Raw genomic sequence first — 21,235 nt, 5'->3', positions numbered from 1 at the left:
CTGAAGAATGAACGCCAAATAGCAATGTTGCAAAGGTTGCATGCATACTGCTCAGGTATTAAGCACTGCAAAATACGGACACTTTGAATCAGCTTTATGGTTATGGAACAATAGCTTCTGCAAGCACAAATCAAAGCAGAAGTAAAACTCCATCCAATATTCACACCAACAAAGGGGCTAGTAAAACCAACAGCAGGAAAAGCCACTGGTTCGTTGAGCCTTAATGCTTTAATGTTGCATCTCAGCTGCTGTGTAAAGAGAGAAATGCATTTTCATCTCTGGAGTGGAACAAACGGGACTTTGGTGTTTCAGCAACAGTTGTTTTTTCTTGGCAGATGTTTCAACACTCAGAACAGAAAAGATCAAAGAACACAGTTCAGTGCCGGGGGCGGGGCGGGGTAGGAAATCAGGGTTATTCATTATTTCAACAATCTTGGTTTCTTTGCTTGTTCTCTTGTTTGCATTGTTTTCTGGCAAACCAAATGGTGTCACTCCAGAAGTACACTGGAGTGGTCAATAGTCTGGATTGTTCTTGGGCAGTAAACTCTCTATAGTAGCACTAAATGTTAATGAAGCTAACATTAAAGATAGCTATGTATTTATTCTTTCATTGACAAACACAGCAATTCAAAATACATCAATTTGTCCAAAGGCACGATTTTCTATGGTGTAACAGATATTATGCAAGGTGCACAATTAATGCATTATGGCTCCCTTGAAGCAAAAAGGGCACAATAACATTAAAGTGGCTTGAAACTGAGGCTAGACAAATTTAGATGAAAAACCTTGTTTTGGACACATATAATAAACATTGTATGGATGAGCATGGGGGGGGGGAGGCTCCTAAAATCTTCTGCCCTCAGGGCCCACTTGGTTGAAAACTACTGAGAACCACCAGACACAAAATGGTGACAGAGTTTGGCACAATCAGTCGGCAATTACTGGCATCATTTTCTAGTGATATGATCCCACGTTAAAAAAAAAACATGTAGTGAAATAGAAACTAGTATTAAAAAGCTCTGTTCTAGTTCAGTATGGTCTTGGCATAGAATATAAATAGTTGCAAGTCATCTGCAACTCTGCAGAGTATGACTTACTGCTGTGTTGCACTGCTCCGCTCCGCTCAGCTCAGCTATTATGTTGACAATCAACATAACTTTGATGTCGTGTAAGCAGATGAATCAATCTCATGTCATAAGGATAATACAGCATGTTTTTACTATCTAACTTGCTTTGGAGCATTTAAGACTGCCTATAACATAGGACCTATATGTTTGACAGTCTTGTATCTGTTGTTTCTAAGGTATTCATAGGCTCAGGCCAAGGAGTATAAATCCCATTGACTCTACTGCCAAGTAGATGTGGGTAGGATTGCACTATTGGCTATTTTGAGCAGGTATTCAAGAACAGGAGGCCAAAACTCAACACTTGAATCAGTTTTATTTGTTTTGGAAAGCATAAGGGACATTTGCAGTTTGAGGTTATAATAAACTTTGTCTATGGGGATTTCTATGCCTAATATACTTTCATATTTAATGTAAATAATAAATATATATAATGTATTCATGCATGACATTGTTTCTTTTAGGACTTTTGACATTTTTTATTTGAAGCATTTGGGGTGATTTACAGTTTGGTTGGTTCCTAATAGACTGTATCTTAAAATTTAGGTGCACTGGCATATTGAATTTCTAGTCCTCATGCCAGCACAAGTCAGCTGGATGGCCTGCTCATAACTCTATTGCCACACCTGGGATATGAGCCCTTGTTCCAGATGTTTCTTGTAGGAACCATTTCTATCTCATATGTATATATTTCATTGGATAGTTATATAAGTGCTCATAATTTAATGGAAAATATATGGAACTAGACATATAATGCTTGGAGCAACGGTATATATCTGTATTCTTAATGGGGTTTATTATGCATTGCCTTACACACTGCTTTTTTAGTGATGAAGCAATTTATAAATTTAGGGTGATATCTAACTCAATCATATTCGGAGTAATCATACCAAATGAAATCAAAAGATTTAAGTCCATTTCAGTAGGTCAGTTCTGACTATGACAACCATCAGGTATCAGGCATAATAAATAGGAAATGCTTTGTGTTCATACCCTCCAGAAAATCTAGGATTCCTATCACCCAGCCAGCATGGCAAATGGTTAGAAATGATAGGAGCTGGAAGTCCAGTAACATCTAGACACCACAGGTCCTACATCTCTACTAGCCTCTGATCACATACTTGTTCTAATCTGAGACATGATTAATCAAACCTATAGTAAAAACATCTGAGAATATCTAGGAGTTTGATGTATGCAGTCTTTCTCATCTGAAATCTGTAAGTAACTTAACCTGCTAAAAAAAGGTGCATAGAAAAAAACAAAGATATGAATTGGATGGCAGCTGCTGCCTGTTAATAAAGCCAGCTTTCAAACCTGTATTTTGCATGTCTTAACAGAGACCCTAAACATCTTTAAAGATTAGTATATTAAATATGCCATAAATATAACAATTTGTTTTTGGAGACAGTGGGATGCAAATAAGAAGCAGGCTGGGAGATATGTGTATGTGTGTGTGTGTGTGTGTGTGTGTGTGCGTGTGCATATTAATACAAGGGGGGGAAACTAATAATAACAGTTGTTTCTGAATTCAGCTAAAGGATAATTGCCCAACATATTACATACACTGTATTTTGAAGGTTACATCATAAGATCCTTCATCTTTCAAAGTGGCCCACCTCTCAAATGCTATCTCTTGATGCAGCTTTTCCTAGAAATGTTTATTTCGTATTGGAGATACCAGGCCCTGGAACTCCATCACCATGACTTCTAAAGTATATTTCATTTTTTAAAAATGCACTCAATTCACTCTATTATGTTTTTAGCTATCTGTGACTAGCCATATTCCATTATCTCTAATGAAATTTCAGGGGGTGGGGGTGGGATTTCAAAGTATGAAGGATGAAATGCAGTCATTCACTATAATGTCCATCCTAAGGTGAGTATGCTTCTGTAACCTTAGAACATTTTTGCAATCCTAAATTTCAATATTCTGTGTTAACATCTCAAAAATAATCTGTCTGCTCCTTAGATGCAGTCATTTTTAATACAATCATTTTGAAAAGAAATAGCTGATGTAAAAAACAAAAACAGACCAATGTTCCCTGTAATATTTTTGGGTTGGAGCCAAGCCTATTCATGATTGTAACAGACCCATTGACATAGACAAGTCTTGTTAACCACGACTAATTTAAGTCCCATTGATTTCAATGAGTCTACTCTAAGCATTACCAAGCCTGGATCCATTCCTTTGGTATATATACACTCAAACAGAGCCAACCAGCTTAGTGATGATGCTTTGTTAAAAGTAGCCATGCAATAATCTTAATAATTAAACTAACAGGCCCACCAGAAGTGGTGTAAATATACAATTCAAAGGCTGGTAAAAGTTCTCTCTAGAAATCTAACAAAGCACAACTGTAAGCAAGATTCAGTATTTTAAAACTTCTGCTTTATATAAGTTGTGCAAAAGAAGGCGCATAGACTGATCCGGTAGCATTCTGGACTGCACCACACCAAACTGAACTGAAACTAGTTTTTTAATGTTCCCTCAAATCAAAAGCTCTTCAATGTTAGGCAGCAGGTCAGGGAGAGGGCTACAATCTGTCTGATATATTAAGGCACTTCCAGACTGCCACTGTTTTGTGGGTATGATTCAATCACACACCAGCAAATTCAGGCTGTGCAATTAAAGTAGACCTCATACTCTTAAAACCACTTTAAAAATTAACTTTATGCAATAAATAAAATGATTGGGAAATATGGGTTAACAATTACTTGACACAACATCATACAACCTCTTCAAAAACAAATCATAACGCATATCCAATAAAGAACTAATCTTATATAACCATCCCACAATCTTTGTGCAAACGAATTAGGATTGATATATTTTTACATGGCAGAGTATTCAAAAAGATTACACCCCCCTCCCACGCCTGCAATATGAAGTAGTACAGTTCAAGCTTATACTTCCTCAGCTATCTACTTCATTCTGTCATATGTGGATCATCTCTTGGCAGATATGGCAAGATACTTGTTGCTTTTCATGTGGCCTATGTACGTTTCTTTTTCTTTTTTGTAAAGAAATGTGTATGGTTCTGATACATAATTGTTAGCTGAGCTTTGTAGTGTGTGTGGGATATGATTTCAAGTGAAATGAAATTGTTTGCATACAGAAGGTTATTTCCAGAATGAGTTGTGGAGAGATTTTTCAGGGAAAAATATTTTTAGAACACTTCACTGTCTGCCTTTACTATTCCAAGCAGATAAGCAAACTACATGCCACATTAAACATATTTATTTAACACCACATATTTCTATTTTAACAGTAAACGGCCATTGCCTGGATTGGGACTATGGAGGCAGAGGCGCCAGACAATCAGGGGAGCCCAATGCAACAACACAAAACTTCCTCTGAATATTGAGGGGCTCCAACCCCCTCAAAAAAAAATTGGAGGCTGAAATTGTCTGGGCTCCTAGGAATCTGAGCCTATGCATCGAGGGAAGGGGAATTTTATTCCTTTTGCCCCTGCTATGGCCAAATAAAAGTCCCTCTCCATCCACCACCAAAAGATCTGCTATCTGCATTAGTAGAGAAATTTCCATTGACACTAATTACACTAATTAATGCTTTCCTTACAATGCAAATAGAATTTTAGAGGAGATTTCTGCCCAGACTTCAGCACAGAAGTGAAGGGTTAGTTAAACCTGTGGATTCACCATGGTTGTTTCATATTCTTGATCTAGAAGTTATTGCATAACTCAAAAATCATAGAAAACTTTATTTCATATGACACAGCAAGCACTGCTGTAAATAAGGGGCCACCTAGCTTTAGGAACCAATGGGCATGTTTGGAATTTTGAAAAAAGGGTTGTGCATACCTGTTACAAAATGACTGTCATGGGGATCAGATGTACCACAAAATGGTTGCCACATTTCAAAGACAAGGAAGAGACAAGGCCACAAAATAGTGCAGGCATGCTTCCTGATTGCTGCCTTGTCAATGGAAAAATGCACCTACAGCAGTTCCTTACACCTTTCCTCTGTTAAGAATAGATGTGAAGGTGGGTGACCTATCTGGGAACCCAATGAAATGTGGGCATATTTAAGGGGCTGCATTCAATGTAGGAGATGCTGAGCTAGACAGTCTTTTTGTACACTCTGTTGTTGTTGTTTTACGGGAAATTTACTGAGATTTTTGCAGGTACCATAGGAGGTACGAGCAAACACAGCTGCATGTTGGCGACCTTTGTTGCAAGTCTACACAATTAAAGTAGTACATTACTGAATTTGTAAATGAGGAACTCTAGCCTATCTAGACAAGACACCAATTTTCTAGTCACAATTAGCATTTTTACAAGTCAAAATGATTCTTCAGTGATAACATCCCCAGGCTTTTCAATCAATTAATCAGGCTCCCTCACATATTGTGAGATTATACCATGTAATTATTATTACTACTTGCTGATGAGCAGAAATGTGCATGCTCTTGTACTTCTTGTTGCCACATCCTGTAATGTGTTGCTTGGCCACCAGATCAGGTACCACCTGAATTTGGAGTAACCCCCTATCCGTATATTTTTCATCTAATGCCAGAATGATAATACAGAAGACCTGTTGGAGGAGCGATGAGTATTGTTCTCTTCCTTCAGCTAGAGACAATAAGGTTCCCTTTTATTTCGTATCATAGACACCCTTTTACCTAGCCATGCCTCCAAATCAGACCATTATGTAAATATAGCTTGCTATAATCTTCCGGGGTTCTGAACAGTTTTGAAGTTATCTGTCATGGCCAGGAGTGTTATCTCTTTTCTGCTGATTTATAGCCTTGCCTATTTCAGTTGAAATAATTATTTCTCAAAGCTGAAGTTCCAAATCATCAATGCTGTCATAGATACTATATTCAATTCAGTTTCTGAGAATGCAGAAAAAAGCCAGTGAAATTACTGCTATGCAACACTCCTTTTCAAGATTCTACCCATCAATTAAGACTGTACTATCCTAAATATTAAACTACCTTTGCATGAGAGCTGAAGTAGAAACTGACACTTCTCAAATCAAACATCTGTGCTAGTTGTGCTATCCTGCAATCTGTGCTACCCTGGCCTGGTAGTGCATAAGTACATAATAAGAGTCCTGCAGGATCAGTCCAAAGCCCCATCTAGTCCAGCATCCTGTTCTCACAGTGGCCATCCAGATCTCTATGGGAAGCCTGCAAGGAAGGCATGAGCACAGCAGCACTCTCCTTATTTGTAATTCCCTGAAGCTTGCATCCATACTGTCCTAATTCCTTCTATCCCCTGCCAGCATGGCATGTACTTCTACAACTTCTGGGGGGCCACAGGATCCCCATCCCTGCCTCATTCGCCCTTCTGTTTTCCCTAGTTTCCGCTCTGTCATGTTGCATATTCACGATAACAAATGCACTTCTTCATAATGATAATCATAGGGTTGCCACATGATTAGGGTGATGGAGTAGTAGAACACATGCTTGGTGAAATACAACAGCAGCAATCTTTGGGGGCAAAGTAATAAATGACTGGCATTTCCCTGAAGGGTTTGTAGTTGTTTTTCAATCAGCACTTAGTATTCTACTGATCATTTTAGCCATTTCTTTTTAAAAGGTCACCTTTCAAAATAAATGTTACAGTCTTCTTCACAAGACACTGTGATCCATATGACACATTTTAAAGGAATCTGAAAGGGAAGATTCCAAATGGACTTGTCAGAGCCGTCAGGACAGCTGCAGAGCAGGGCTTTTGCACAGCCTGCATACTGCATGGTCTCTAGCACCCAGGTATGTATGGGGTTTGCCAGAGCTCAGGAAGGCTGTCTTAGAGCAGCAGAGCACACTTGCATTCATGCCCTAAAACTAGTCAAAGAACTGAAACTATATTTAATGTTATTTGGTATGTGTAAGGGATGCATGATTCCTATTCTTGGTATAAACAAATATCCACCAGCAAAATAATGAAAATGGGAAATCCTAGGAGACATCCCGATGCTATAATTTTGTAAATAAGAGCCCATGGCTGGGGAAGCAATTCATGGTTATCAACATTACTACTTTGAAACAGCTGGATTTGGGAGGATATTCTAGAAACCACACTGCTTTTGTAACAGTTCAGCCCCCAAAAAGTTAATATGAGGTTAGCCATAATTGCAAATGTTGTGCTATAGATTATTTTAAAACCACTATATGTTGCAAAAACTAAGAGGTTTAAATCCACATAATTTATCCCAAACCAAAAGCATTGGGTTTTTTTTCCACCAACAAGCCAAATTCTTCTACTCTGCATGCTTTTTTGGCCAAACTTTCCCCTCCTATTTAAAAAATGGAAAATATACTCAAACTACTGCATAAATTACAAACTAGTTGTTTAGCTTTAATACTAATGTGAGACAAATCTTTGTAAACAAATGGATTCTACATTAAGGATTTCTTCATGTAATTCAGTTGCATTTCAGAAAATTTTCATAAGAGACTTACCGGTAATTTGCCACTGAAGTATGACCAATGCTCAGTTTGTTGAATCAGTATGCAACAGAATCGTAATTAGCAGTAACATAGATATTCTAATACTCCCAGATTATCAAAAATCCTTGTGTGTTTTCTATGCAGTTTCAGAACAAGATATGATTACCAATAATGATTTGTGTTTTATATTTTTGTAAAGAATTATTTGGTCTTCTATGAAAAAGACAACTAGTATTCTAAAGGTTGGGAGTCAGTAACTCAAGGGCAAATGGCATGCCTGGGCTCCATCCCAAACTACTCATTACACACACCATGTCACAGTCGCCCTGTGAAAGGAAGTGGCAGTGCAGTTGGGGAGGAGTTGCAAAACACTTTTCCTACCAAACCTTCCCTGCTCTAAAATCCCCTCCCCCACCACAGTTTTCTCCAGTGGAGTTTATAATGCACATTGACTACATTCAGTACTTTTTTTAAAGGAAAAAAGGTGCTAGTACTCACCATGTTGCTACAGTAAGTGCCACACTTTTAACCTTTGGGTGTCTGTACTGCGTACCCTTGAGTACCCCCAGGAAAAAAAGCACTGACTATATTTAAAGTCATGAGAATAAGGAGGGGAGCCACTGGAAGGCAGATATAGAGCGGATGGGAAGGAAAGCATCCAGCCTGGAAAGTGGGCTATAAGGCTTAGGCCTCAAATAAGAATCAGTAAGGGATTCAAGCAGGGCTGGCCCTGCCTTTATGGAGAATGAGGCAGCTGATTTGTGATGTCATGGAAAGGCACAATACTGATGGTCAGCGAATTTCTTTTTATTATTTTTTGCCAGAGGGCAAGATAGGCACTTGTGTGATTTTGTGCCTCAAAATAACTTGCCATGGGTATGATTTGAAGGCACATGAAGTCATTGCCTTGCTGAAACAAAGCAGGTCTGGGACTGTGGTCAGTGCCTGGTTGAGTGACTACCTGGAACCCCATGTACGCCGCCTTGAATGCCATGCTGAAAGAAAGGGGGGATACAAATGTGGGATACAAATGTAAGATTAAGATATATATAATTGACCTTTGGAGGGGGTGTTGCTACTCTATTCTGGGCAACAAAATGCCCTTGGCTGCCCCTCAATTCAAGTTAGCCTAAGGCTGACTTGTCTAGGGTCAGCTTTCTGCCTTTGATGGTTCCCAGGTTCTGTTGTTCTTTTAGCCCTCAATGCTGCCTTGTAAGTTAGGCATGCCCACGCTGTACCTCCCTGAAATCCTTTGAGGCAATCCCCCCACCCCTCTTTAGCAGTGAGCACTTCAAAGCCACAGAACAGCTCCTTACCACTGGCTCCAGTTGGGAACACATAAGAGGCCTATTTATTCCAGCATTGTCTTCTCCCAATGGCCAACCAGATGCCTAATGGAATCCCATAAGCAAAACAAGAGTCTAATAGCACTTTACCCTGGAACTTCAGTTGCAGCAATGCAAATGTCCTCATACAACAAACAGCACAGCAACTCGTTCCTTCCACCATTTTTTCCAGTCTCACTGCATCCACAAGCAGCAGCATTTGCTCCTTAAAAGGAGCTACTGTACACCAATTACATGCTTTTGCACAGGGGGGCCAACTTGAAGAAAATAAGGGAGGGTAAGCTCCGCCCCACATAATCTATTACATGAAGCAGTGCGTGCACACAATTTAAATGGCAATGTCCATCAACTTTAGGGGAGCAGGCCCCTCAAATATTTTATTGGGGGGCACAAAGCCCCCCCCAGCCCCGAGGAGTTGGATCCTATGTGTTTGCATGAAATGTGTAGACTGGAGCCAAGAAGGGATTTCAGCATAGGTGTTTCAGGCCCAGTTTTCTATCCACTGTATTGCAGTGGTTTTCATATTCCTAAATATTATTCCATTTTATCCCAGCCTTTGAAAGGCTGAATGTTTTCAACTACTCACAAGCTATTTAGTAAGGATAAGGCAATTAATGACTACAGTACTAATCCTGGAGGTTATGCCTCGGAATACCAGTTGATGGGAATCATAAATACAAGAGAACACCATTGCCTGCTTCCCATAGGCATCTTGTTGGCCACTGTAAGAACACTATACTGGGCTAGATGGGCCACAAGACTTGTGTTTGTATGTTAAGAAACCTGTCTAGCTACTCCAGTGCTGGATGTCCTACTTTAGTATAAGCTGCGTGCATAGAAATAAATGCATCAGCAAAATATAAACGACTAACTTTGCTGATGTTTCCAGCTATGAAATGAATAAGGACAGTGTTTTCAGAGCACTGATTGAAAATAAATTACTTTAACGGACATTGGTTTTCAGAAAATAGACTGACGGAATGGTTTCTCCAGACGATAGCCAATGATGCCACACATAATTTATTTACACATCTGGTACAAAAGATATTTACATGTTATTGGCAATGGTACCTGCTATTAATGGGCTATACCGCCCAAACACAGCCAAGCATTAGTCACTAGTTTTTCCTTTGCAAGTCAGCTTGTCATTCATGTTGGACTATCCTTTCTCACTAGGAACCCCACACTCTCCCTTCAAGCTCTATGAAATCTCCACCCAGTTTTCATTAAATAAGAAGTAATAAAACTTTATACAACTACAGCACCTTTTGCCTCAAGGTAATTTCCAAATAGTCTAAACTAGTCTAACAACTCTAGTCTCTGTGACATTACCATTTATTTAAATCTGTGAAATATATTCATGAAGACCGCAGTAGGCCATATTTGCAACCAAATCTAGAATAATGAGCCAATGCATGTCATTGGGTTAACTAGGCCTAACCTTATTTATTTAACTATACAACATTCCTAAGACTGTGCAAATACTAATGCAGGGTTTTAACTCTGATACCTGGATATGGCCAGAATGTAACTGAAAACCACCCTAAAACGGCAAGCGTTTGAAAGTAACCTGAGTTAGTTGAGAGAATGAGGGCATGGGTAACAGGCACATCCCTTAGGGGGTGGGGCTGTTTGGCAACTAAAATCAAGATGAAATGAGATTCTGGAAATGCTGGGGCCAATTTCCCATCCTTGAAAAATGCCACTTAGTTTCCCATATGGGTAGGAAGTCCAGCAGCATCTTTAAGTAGCCAGCACCTTCTGTGTGAGCCACTTTCTTGCTCAAGCAGTGGAGCTACAATAGTTTCGCATAGATAACCTCTCTTTGAGATGCATGGGGAGGAATGGAGAGCAAAGGTAAAAGGTTGTATGGGAAGAATCCTCATTTTAGACAGGGATGTAAAAAAGTGGTGAGCACCTTGTAGTCACTGGATTTGCAGTCTTACAGACAGTGATGCTACCAAGGATAATAACCAGGAATGAAATTCTGATTTAGAGTAATCATTTTTTTTAAGTTATCAGAGTGCCCCACTGTCCTCTTGATAATATACATGTTCCTTTCCCAGGATGTCATTCAGTAAGAAATTGGATACCATTCTGAGGACAATGTATGTTCTGCAGCTCTGAAAAGAAAGATATTTCTGAATTTTAAAAGGCATGCATCTTCAATAAAACTTAAATATTTCTTGTTATCTCTCAATTTCTAAGATTCTAGCAAGTAATAAGATTTTGCTACCCAGTAACACTCATGACTGATGTTTGAAAAATGCTTATTTTTACTTCTACTAAATTTCACTTTTTTCCAAGGAAAAAAAGTGTGTGTGTGTGTGTGTACACACATACTACTTCTTGTCACAGGCCAGCAGCAAAAAGCCAGCATTGATTGTTAAGCATCCAGAAGCCTGCAATATATAGCTGGTATGTTGCATTCATACTGACAAGTCACAACTTGTAGAGACCTTCCACTTTGTATTCACTCTGCCATGAAGCTCACTAGATAATATTTGGCCTGTCACTGCTGCTCATACTAGTCTACACATCACAGGACTCTTGTGAAGATAAAATGGGGAGAGAACAATGTATGCTCTCTTGAGCTCCATGGAGGAAAGGTGGGATAGGTTCACCAGAAGCGGCTTAGTCATGCTGGCCACATGACCCGGAAGCTGTACGCTGGCTCCCTCGGCCAATAAAGTGAGATGAGCGCCACAACCCCAGAGTCATCCGCGACTGGACCTAATGGTCAGGGGTCCCTTTACCTTTACCCAGAGTGGCTGGGGAAGCCCAGCCAGATAGGTGGGGTATAAATAAATTACTACTACTACTACTACAAAGAACGGCTATGCTGCATAGTCCCCCAAATGTGGAATGCAGCAATTTTGAGGCGGCCATTGAGGCACAGAAGAGGGTATAAGAGGCAGCAGAAAACAAGATGGGGACCATGAAGAATCAAGAAGCACAGCTTCAGCAATTGTAGGTAAGAGGTATGAGGAAGAGCGGGGGAATCCGTGATGGGGATGCCACACATGACCAATGCCATTGGTTGCTCCATTGACTTGACTGCAAACAAAAACCCTCTTAAGCTTTTCCAATCAGAAACTACTGGTGGAGGGGTGCTGCTGTGTAGTATGCAGTAGGAAAATACAGTTTTGGCTCATAATTTTAATGTTTTCTGAAATATCATCAAGCAGTAAGTTAACAGGAGTAACGGCTATAAAATCCATTTTCCACTTGAAGTGGAGAAAATACATCTGATGTACTTGGAAGGACTTTGCCCTTAAGTATGAAGAAGCTTAAATCATAAAGAAAGTGAATGCTGCTTCACTGTGCACAACATGTCCTTTGCCCAACCTTGTCCCCTATGTGAAAGGAAACTTTAATGAAAATGAAAATTATGGCTTACCTATCCCCTTCAGGGGGGCAAGCCAACGTACCAGAATACCTGCCAACAATTCCACAGGCTGAAAAGCAAACAAAATAAATGAGGGTAGAATTTGTGAAGATCATAAGCCGTTGAAAGAATCAGTGAAGCCAGAAAGATTTATGATTTCTACCTGAGATGAATACTCCTGAATGCTTTCTTGTAGCTTTTTTGTTTTTCTTTTGGAGGGAAGGGGGTACATATTCCTGAACTGTGACAACAGTGGATTCATTACACCTTCAACCTAATCTGGAATATTATATTTTCTGTAAACACTGTTTTGAAGCATCTTCACATGGAATACAGACACTCCTATGACTAACACCTAGCCTCTTGCTATAAAGGCTACAAAGTTGTTATTGGCGATGGTGGCAAATTGACATACCGTAAATGAAGCATTTGAACGACTTGTGAAAAGCAAGCCACAAAGTCATTTGAAAGTTCCACCTCTGAATGCCTTCAAAAGGGCAGTTTATTCAATCAGCAGAATCAAGTGGTAAAGCAGCTGAAAGAGGAGAGGTGTACAGGCCAGAGAAAGAAGAGTGAGTGGAGGGGTGTCCCGTTTGTCACCCTTTAGATCCCTGAGAAACTCACCAAACTAAACCTACTGCAACCTTGAACTGGGCATGAGCAGTCCAGCTGACTGAGTGCTTTTGGGTACAAAGCTGTGAGAAGGCTGAGGAAGCTCCATAAAAGCATGCCTTGAGTGAGAGACTAGGATGGTATCAGCAGGTTCCAGGTTCTCTATATTGTGAGGTTCCGGAGGTGTTCTAGGAGTACCAACTACTAGAAAATATTGGAACTGACTATTGAATATATATATAAAATCGTAAAAGGTGGGTGTTTGTGCCATACCACCTTTCTCTGCAACCCCTTGACCGATTCCGTTCAAATTTGGATACAACGTTCCATGGACATATGGGAAGGATTTTACATAGTTAGATTGCAAAAAATAATACACCTAACCCAGGTAAAAATTGGATTTTGTGCCAAAAACACAGCATAACACACTAAAAACGTCTCAAACCCCTCTTCCTCCTGTTACTATGTCACTACCTCAAGCCGCTGCTGTCTCTGGCGGCAGCTATAGACCCACGCGGGCAGGAACAACCGTTTGTGTGGTTGGCGGCCATGGCTCCATCGGGTGAGGAGGAAAAGCAAGATGAAACGTCGCTTCCGCCATCTGTGGTGTTACCTTGGCCACCTACAGAGCCAGGACGGGTGGAAACGGCACTCTCAAACCTTTCACGTTTCCAACACTGCCTCCACTTACAAAACAGCCAGGGTGGGTGGAAACGAAACTTAACGTCATTTGCGGCAGCGAAAGTAGCGGCTGTAGAGCCAGCCGGATAAGAAGCAGTTTCCGACGCCGCCTCCACTATCAAGACGGCCGTAGCGCCCGTGGAGTCGGCCGCAAAAAAAAACCTTTGGTCATTTCTGGGACTCCGTCTCCACTGAGAGGAGAGTCTGGATGCCTGGAAACGAAATGACCACCATTTATGACGGCGCCTAAAGCATCTGCAGAGCCGGTAAGGAAACCACGCATCCTCAACTTCAACAAGAAAAAGTGTCGGTAAGCATACACTTCCACTTTTGCACTGCACCTCCCTTTCACATTTCACCAAATCAGCCACAGCAACCTGTGGCTGGGCCAGCTGGTAACATATAAAAATGCTTAACATATTATCTCATATAATCGTAAGGAAAGTTTCCACAAAATTCAGTTCCGATGGTAATTAACGCCAATAAATCTAGGGAGAATTTATAACTTTTCAAAGGGCAGGTGCTGGCGGTGCCACACTTTTGGAGCAGGTATTTTATATATACTTTGATCTTGCTCCTAAGTACAACTATTCTGATAAGAAATACTTGCTAAAACTAAAACCATAACCAACCACATACCCACCCTCAACACTCAAAAGTATCCTCCTTGGTTATTTTAAAGCAATTGTTCACAAAGGAAATCAGTAAGTTGCAGCATCTTTGTTAAGAGCAGCCGGACAGGTAATTGCAGTAAACAATCTTCTAAAACTTTATTGAATTTACAATGGTATGGGCATGCTTGGGAAACCTCTATTTTTTATGAAGATCACTTATTAAGAAAAGAGTTAAAGATGCACACCTACTAAATGGACTGAGGGAAAGTTTATTTATAAAGCATTAAAGTACAGAATACTGTATGAAGATAATATGCAGCTATATTTAACTCTGTTGGCAAGATACAAACTGTCTTGAAGATCAAATGAACAGGTGGGCTTCCAGAAAGAAGCTTCCAGACACTTTGTTCCTCTTCAGGTTTTGTTTGTTGTTTTGGTTTTGGTTTTACTCGTATGCCACACTGAGCTGAGGTCTGGCCTAGTGTGTCATCCAAGCGGGGCTCATGGTTAAGCCCTCACCTCACTGAGCTGTAGCCAATCTTTTCATAATTTTCTCCTACCCCCCCCTTCTTTCTTCCTTTGTGTTCTGTTGCTGTAGTTTTGTTCTTCATTGTTAAATTTGGTTTTGTCAGGACTAAAGTACTTGCTATAAATATCCTGAATGCTGAAAAACAGTTCACTGTGTGCTGGATTGCAACTTTTACAGAAAAAGTTACTACAATAGCACTCAGAATTAACCAAAAGAAAACAAAATAAAATCATCCTTTATAACACCTTTGCCACTGGAATGACAATGATGTTGTAAAGAAGACTGATTTGTCTAAGAAGAGTCTAAGGGTCCAGCAGGTATCCATGTTTAAGGGCTTATCAAGGCAGATGTGGCATAATAGAAGTTGCTGCGGACCAGCGCTGAGGACCTTCTGGCGGTTCCCTCACTGAGAGAAGTGAGGTTACAGGGAACCAGGCAGAGGGCCTTCTCAGTAGTGGCCCCTGCCCTGTGGAACGCCTTCCCATCAGATGTCAAGGAAATAAACAACTATCTGACTTTTAGAAGACATCTGAAGGCAGCCCGGTTTAGGGAAGTTTTTAATGTTTTGATGTTCTCGTGTTTTTAATATTCTGTTGGGAGCTGCCCAGAGTGGCTGGGAAGGCCCGGCAAGATGGGCGGGGTATAAGTAATAAATTTATTTATTTATTTATTTATTTATTTATTTATTTTTAGCAAGAGCTTGCTATTGCTCTCATGTTCTACTCATGAGGCACTTCTCACTGTGGAACTAGATGGGCCTTTAGTCTGATCCAGTAGACTCTTTCTATGTAAGTAAATATGCATGAGACTTTGTTTTAAAGAAATCAGAGAGGTTTTTTCCTTATCATCCTACACAGAGGAATACAGTGGTGCCTCGCAAGACGAAATGAATTCGTTCCGCAAGACTTTCCGTCTTGAGGAAATTTCGTCTTGCGAGGCAACGTTTCCCATAGGAACGCATTAAAATTTAATTAATGCGTTCCTATGGGGGGGGGAAGTCTGGGGGCCCCTTCCGACCAGCATCGGAGCCTTAAAGCTGCAGTGAGCAAACAGCAGCACAGCTGTTCGCTCGTTGCAGCCTTAAAACGCAGCGCGACGAGGCTCCGGTGGGGAGAAGCGGCGTCGGATTGCGCCCGGCCATCCAAAATGGCGGGCACGATCCCACTCCGCCCCCCGCACCGAAGCCTCACCGTGCCGCGTTTTAAAGCTGCAGGGAGCGAACAGCAGCACAGCTGTTCGCTCCCTGCAGCCTTAAAACGCGGCACGGCGAGGCTCCGGTGGGGAGAGGCAGCGTCGGATCGCGCCTGGCCATCCAAAATGACGGGCGCAATCCCACTCCGCCCCCCCGCACCGGAGCCTCGCCGTGCCGCGTTTTAAAGCAGCAGGGAGCGAACAGCAGCACAGCTGTTCGCTCCCTGCAGCCTTAAAACGCAGTGCGGCGAGGCTCCGGTGGGGAGAGGCGGCGTTGGATCGCGCCCGGCCATCCAAAATGGCGGGCGCGATCCCACTCCGCCACCCCCCCGCACCGGAGCCTCGCCGTGCCGCATTTTAAAGCTGCAGGGAGCGAACAGCAGCATTGCTGTTCGCTCGTTGCAGCCTTAAAACGCGGCGCCGCGCCATACAGGGAGCTGTAAAGGCTTACCTTTTGGCTCCGGTCGGGAGGGGTGTTGTCCATCGCGTCCATCTTGGATCGACTGTGCATGTTCGCTCCCTGCAGCCTTAAAACGCTGCACAGCTGTTCGCTCCCTGCAGCCTTAAAACGCAGCGCGGCGAGGCTCCGGTGCTTACAGTGGTACCTCGCCAGACGAATTCGTCTTGCGAAAAAGAGCCATAGACGAATTCGTCTCGCGAGTCAACTAAAAACTCGCAAAACCCTTTCGTTTTGCGAGTTTTTCGTTGTGCGAGGCATTCGTCTTGCGGGGTACCACTGTGAATCAGTATTTCTTTGATTATGTAGGACCTTTTGCCTTTAAAAATAGGTGTAACTTTAAATTCAGGCATTTTAGAGAATTTTTCCATGGATGCTTCTAAGAATTCAAAATCATCTGGAGGCAACCACAGAGAGAAGCTGCACAAAATTAGCTCTTTTCCATTCTTTTTTTTCCCCTCGCAGACCACAAATGACTAAAATACATATGAGCAGGCAAGCAGGCAGGGCTAGTAAAAAAGAAAAAAGAAGTCTAGAAAATGTTGTCTACAATGCTGTTTTATGATGTCTGACAGCTCTACTCCACTTGTCTTTGTAGCATTTTTCCTAGGTTTTAAAAGCTGTATGTGCACTGATGAATTATTTTGGATGGTACTATTTATCTGCAGTTACACTCTTGCTCCTCCCAAAGGAGAGAAAGAGGAAATGGATCTACTGCCAGTAGCCACAACTTGGATCAAAATGTATAACAGAAAAGCTTGCTAATAATTACCTGTGCTTAACTTAAATGAGTCCATGCTTTGTAATTCCCATAAAACATGTTTATTCTTTTGGGATGCTGTAGTGGAAACTCGCGGAAGATCTTTGTAATCACGAGGAGTCAGGTGGCACATCCTCCTCCCTTTTCCATCCTCAGTCTTGAAATTAGCAAAGCAATGCTTATCTATGGTACATGCCGAAAGGAAGATGTCCAGCTGTAATAAGTTGCTGGTGAGGAAGATACAATTAGTTGTGAACACCTTCAGCTGCCAATGACCTTAGCCAAGCAAACAACCAGGTGCCTGACCAGTCGGGAATGGTACCTGATAGCCAGGTGGAATCAATCAAACCTATTAAGTTAACTATATAAACGAGGGAATGGAGGGGACCGATTGGGCTTCGCCACAGACCAGGTACCGGGTGCTGTGGGTTTCCTGGCGTGAGGGGTCTCTCTCGCCGCTCCTTTGGGGCCCCGGGCGGCAGAAGAGGAGATTGTGCTTGGGCTTTTATCAGGTATGCTACATTTGTCTGCTGCTGATTGTATCTAGAAATAAAAGCATATTTGTTCTTCTTCCATTGGTGTGTTCATTGGATCCAGACTCCAAAAGAACTCTGCCCCATGGCAGGACAGATGCTCAACTGAGCACCTTTTTGAAGGGGTACAAAAGTGCAAGGGTGCAAGTAACAGGTAAAAAAGAAACGTATCTTAGGATGAGCGCATGGGCAGACAATGAAACCAGTAGCACAGCAAGTCTACATCAACCAGTTGCCTGAGACACAGGACCATAGCTGTCAACCCTCCCTGCTGTTCCCCACTGCTATATACATAGCTGTAAACCCTGCTGTTTCCCAATGCTATAATAAGGGAATTTCCCGCAAAAAGGGAAAGGTTGACAGCTATGACAGGACTCATTTCTTCTCTTTCTTTTCTCCCAGTTCAAAGTCAATGGGAGAGTTTATCTAGATTCAGTGACTTTGTTGGACTTTTAAAATCAAATTATACAGGGAAGTTTGGAATAAATATTCCTAAAATATAGAAAAGTGGATTTCCCTCTCTGGTGCTGGAGAGGGAGGTCCACAGGTGAAGAGAGGGATTTGGCACACACATCAGTACAGCAGAAAAAAAGGCTCTGCTATTGTTGCTGTGTTACCAGCAGTGGAGCTGTAAATGGGGAGTGTCAGGGGAGACCATGTATCTACTGAATGATATGCCTCCTCATTCCCAGAACCCCCAACAAAGCCCTAAATCTACACCTGTCCTGAAGATGGCATTGTTAATTCCTTCCCATCGTTCTGCCTGGACACTGAGATCCAGTGCCGAGGGCCTTCTGGCGGTTCCCTCACTGCGAGAAGCCAAGTTACAGGGAACCAGGCAGAGGGCCTTCTCAGTAGTGGCGCCCACCCTGTGGAACACCCTCCCACCAGATGTCAAAAACAACTACCAGACTTCTAGACGACATCTGAAGGCAGCCCTGCTTAGGGAAGCTTTTAATGTTTAACAGACTATTGTATTTTAATATTCTGTTGAAAGCCGCCCAGAGTGGCTGGGGAAACCCAGCCAGATGGGCGGGATTTAAATAATAAATTATTATTATTATTATTATTTTATTTTACTATTAATAATAATATACTTCCCATTAACTGCAGTGGGGAGGGAGGGACACTAGCAACAACCCCAAAGTAGTATATCAAAGGGACATAGATGGATAAAATACTAATAAATCTGTTCTCAACCCACAAATAGCAATGCTTTACTTCTGCTAATATTAATATATTCTGATCTGAGTGGCATCCCTCAGCCGTATTAGTTCCCCACATTTCCTCAATGTGGACTGTTATTGGCTCCAAAAATGTATCAATGTTTTAAAATGCATATTTTGAGAGAAACAACATGGTAGAAATACAAATCTCAACATGAATATTTGTGGAGATTTGATTTGTAGAAGCAGAACATGATGAAAATTTGAACGTGATGCAGACTAGAAATAGACCAATTTGTCTATCCTTACACACAGAGACTATCCAAAGAATGCATATCAGGTTGGATTGTTAATTCCTCCATGCTGTTTTATCCATGAGGACATGTGGTGTGGACAATTTTACAGTACCTGAAGCTAAAGCATCTTGCCACTGTGGGGATAAATCAGAGGTTTAGTATGGGGGGGAAAGGCTTCCCACCTGTCCTGTCCTTCCCACCCCATGCCTGAGAGCTCTGTATAGAGTTGTTGTTCCTGCTACCTCTGACATTTTGGGGATGACTACCCTTGGTCATTAGGTTTTTAGATTTTAAGGTGTTAGGATTTTGTTGCGTTCATTTTTTGAAAGTTGTGTTTAACTGTTTGAATTTTGTATTTGTATTAAATGTTTGTAAACTATTTGGGGGGGGGGCTTTCTGGCTGAAAGGTGGTATAGAAATAAACTAACTAGTGAACTATTTGCAGAATAGCAACATAAACTCGCCATCACACTTGGTTTTGGATACGTATTATAATTGCCATGTGCAGACTACTTGAAATAGGCTCTGCATGGAACCATTTTCATCCATAATGTGTTGGCTCTCATTTCTACACTACATCAGATGTCACTGGCAATATCTAGTGTAAACATGGCCTCCTTCAGTGATGAGGACAGTCCTCATGGCCAACTGCTCTGTACGTTACAGCTGTGGTGTAGAAGCTTTGCATGGCAACTGTACCACGTCTGTAAAGGGCAAAAAGGATTCAGGTGGAAAGGATTATTTTAGTTGATGGAACAAATGATGCATGTCTTCATTACTAACCATGAAAGATGACAGTTCCATGAATACTTATGTGAGAATAAATTCTATTAGGAGAAACCTCTGGAAGTTTCAAGCAGTTTGACAATGGAACCAATAGATGGGTAGTGTGCTCTCCAGCACTGGAGATCTTCAAGCAGAGGCTGGACAGATGTGTGTTGGGAGTCATCTAACTCTGGATAACCCAACACTGTGCAGGAGATTGGACTAGATGGCCAACTGGACCCCCACCCCAAACTCTGACAATTCTATTACTTTATTGCATCCAAGGGAATATTCTTGGTTCAAAGGACACAAAATAATGCAACTACACCATGCATTGTAGCCATACCAAACATGTATCCAACAAAGTCACCTGAATGACCTCTGCGTGTGCAATGGAATTTCTTCTCCCTCTTCCTGCATGTCCCTATACCCCCCCCCAAAGTTCTAGGGGTTTCCCCACCAACCCCCTGGAGCAAATGGGGGGCAGGGTGCATGCAGGAAAACTCATCCCATTGTGAAGTGGAAGTCCTTGCAATAATGAGAACTTTGGTGGATACAGCCCTAATTAATTCCTCTAATGAATTTACTACTGCATCCTTCAGCTAGCATCACGATCTAGGCCAAATCACGTATTACATTAAACACACTTTTTTAAAGGTGTGATTAAGATAGATAGGGCACACCGGACCATAGGGCACACCTCGTTTTTAGAGGAGGAAACAAACAAACAAAAAAATCTGGTTTTCCTCCTCTAAAAGCTCTGTTTTTTTGAGCATCAGCTAAACGTTTTGCAGCTTTTTTTTGCAAATGTAAAAGCCCTGGTTTTTTGAGGATCAGCTAAAAGTTTTGCAGCTTTTAAGAGAAAAGCCCTGGGTTTTTTGTTGTTGTTTTTTGAGGATCAGCTAAAGGTTTTGCAGCTTTTTTGCAAAGGGAAAAGCCCTGTTTGGGGGGGGGGGGTCAGCTAAAAGTTTTGTAGCTTTTTTTGCAAAGAGAAAAGCCCTGGGTTTTTTTGAGGATCAGCTAAAAGTTTTGCAGCTTTTTTGCAAAGGGAAAAGCCTTCCTTTTTTGAGGAAAGGGGGAAAAGCAAAGCTCTTTTTGCAAAGGGGGAAAAGCAAAGAGGAAAAGCCCCGTTTTTTATGGGGTTCAACTCACATTTCTGAAAAATCTTAAGGAAAGGGAGCCATTTCTACAGTTTCCAGACAGATAATCTAATCAGCCAGTAACATGTCGCTGGGGAAACAAACAACCTCCCTCTGCAGCACATTCAACAATGGAGGCCTGGCCAAGGGGGTGGCCGAAAGGGAGCCGGACTTATCTCTCTCCTGATCTCTTGCTGATCAGCTGCTAAGCAGGG

The 21,235-nt window shown here is 41.6% G+C and overlaps 1 protein-coding gene across 7 annotated transcripts in view; it reads right to left on the bottom strand.

The window, feature by feature from the left end:
* The window catches only part of ESR1 (estrogen receptor 1), a 199,501-nt gene that overhangs the window by 127,277 nt on the left and 50,989 nt on the right, over positions 1-21,235 (bottom strand). Inside the window, exon 1 of one of the 7 annotated variants that reach the window (XM_033144016.1) lies at positions 12,290-12,500. The exons of the other annotated variants lie outside the window; for them this stretch is intronic. The gene's annotated coding sequence lies outside the window, so the exon portion shown is untranslated. Of the gene's footprint in view, positions 1-12,289; positions 12,501-21,235 lie in introns of those variants that run through there. 7 annotated transcript variants of the gene reach the window in all.

Source organism: Lacerta agilis, chromosome 3, assembly GCF_009819535.1.
Source record: "Lacerta agilis isolate rLacAgi1 chromosome 3, rLacAgi1.pri, whole genome shotgun sequence".
Lineage (NCBI taxonomy): Eukaryota > Metazoa > Chordata > Lepidosauria > Squamata > Lacertidae > Lacerta > Lacerta agilis.
The sequence above is the reverse complement of the archived record's forward strand: the minus strand, read 5'-3'. Positions and strand labels throughout refer to the sequence as shown.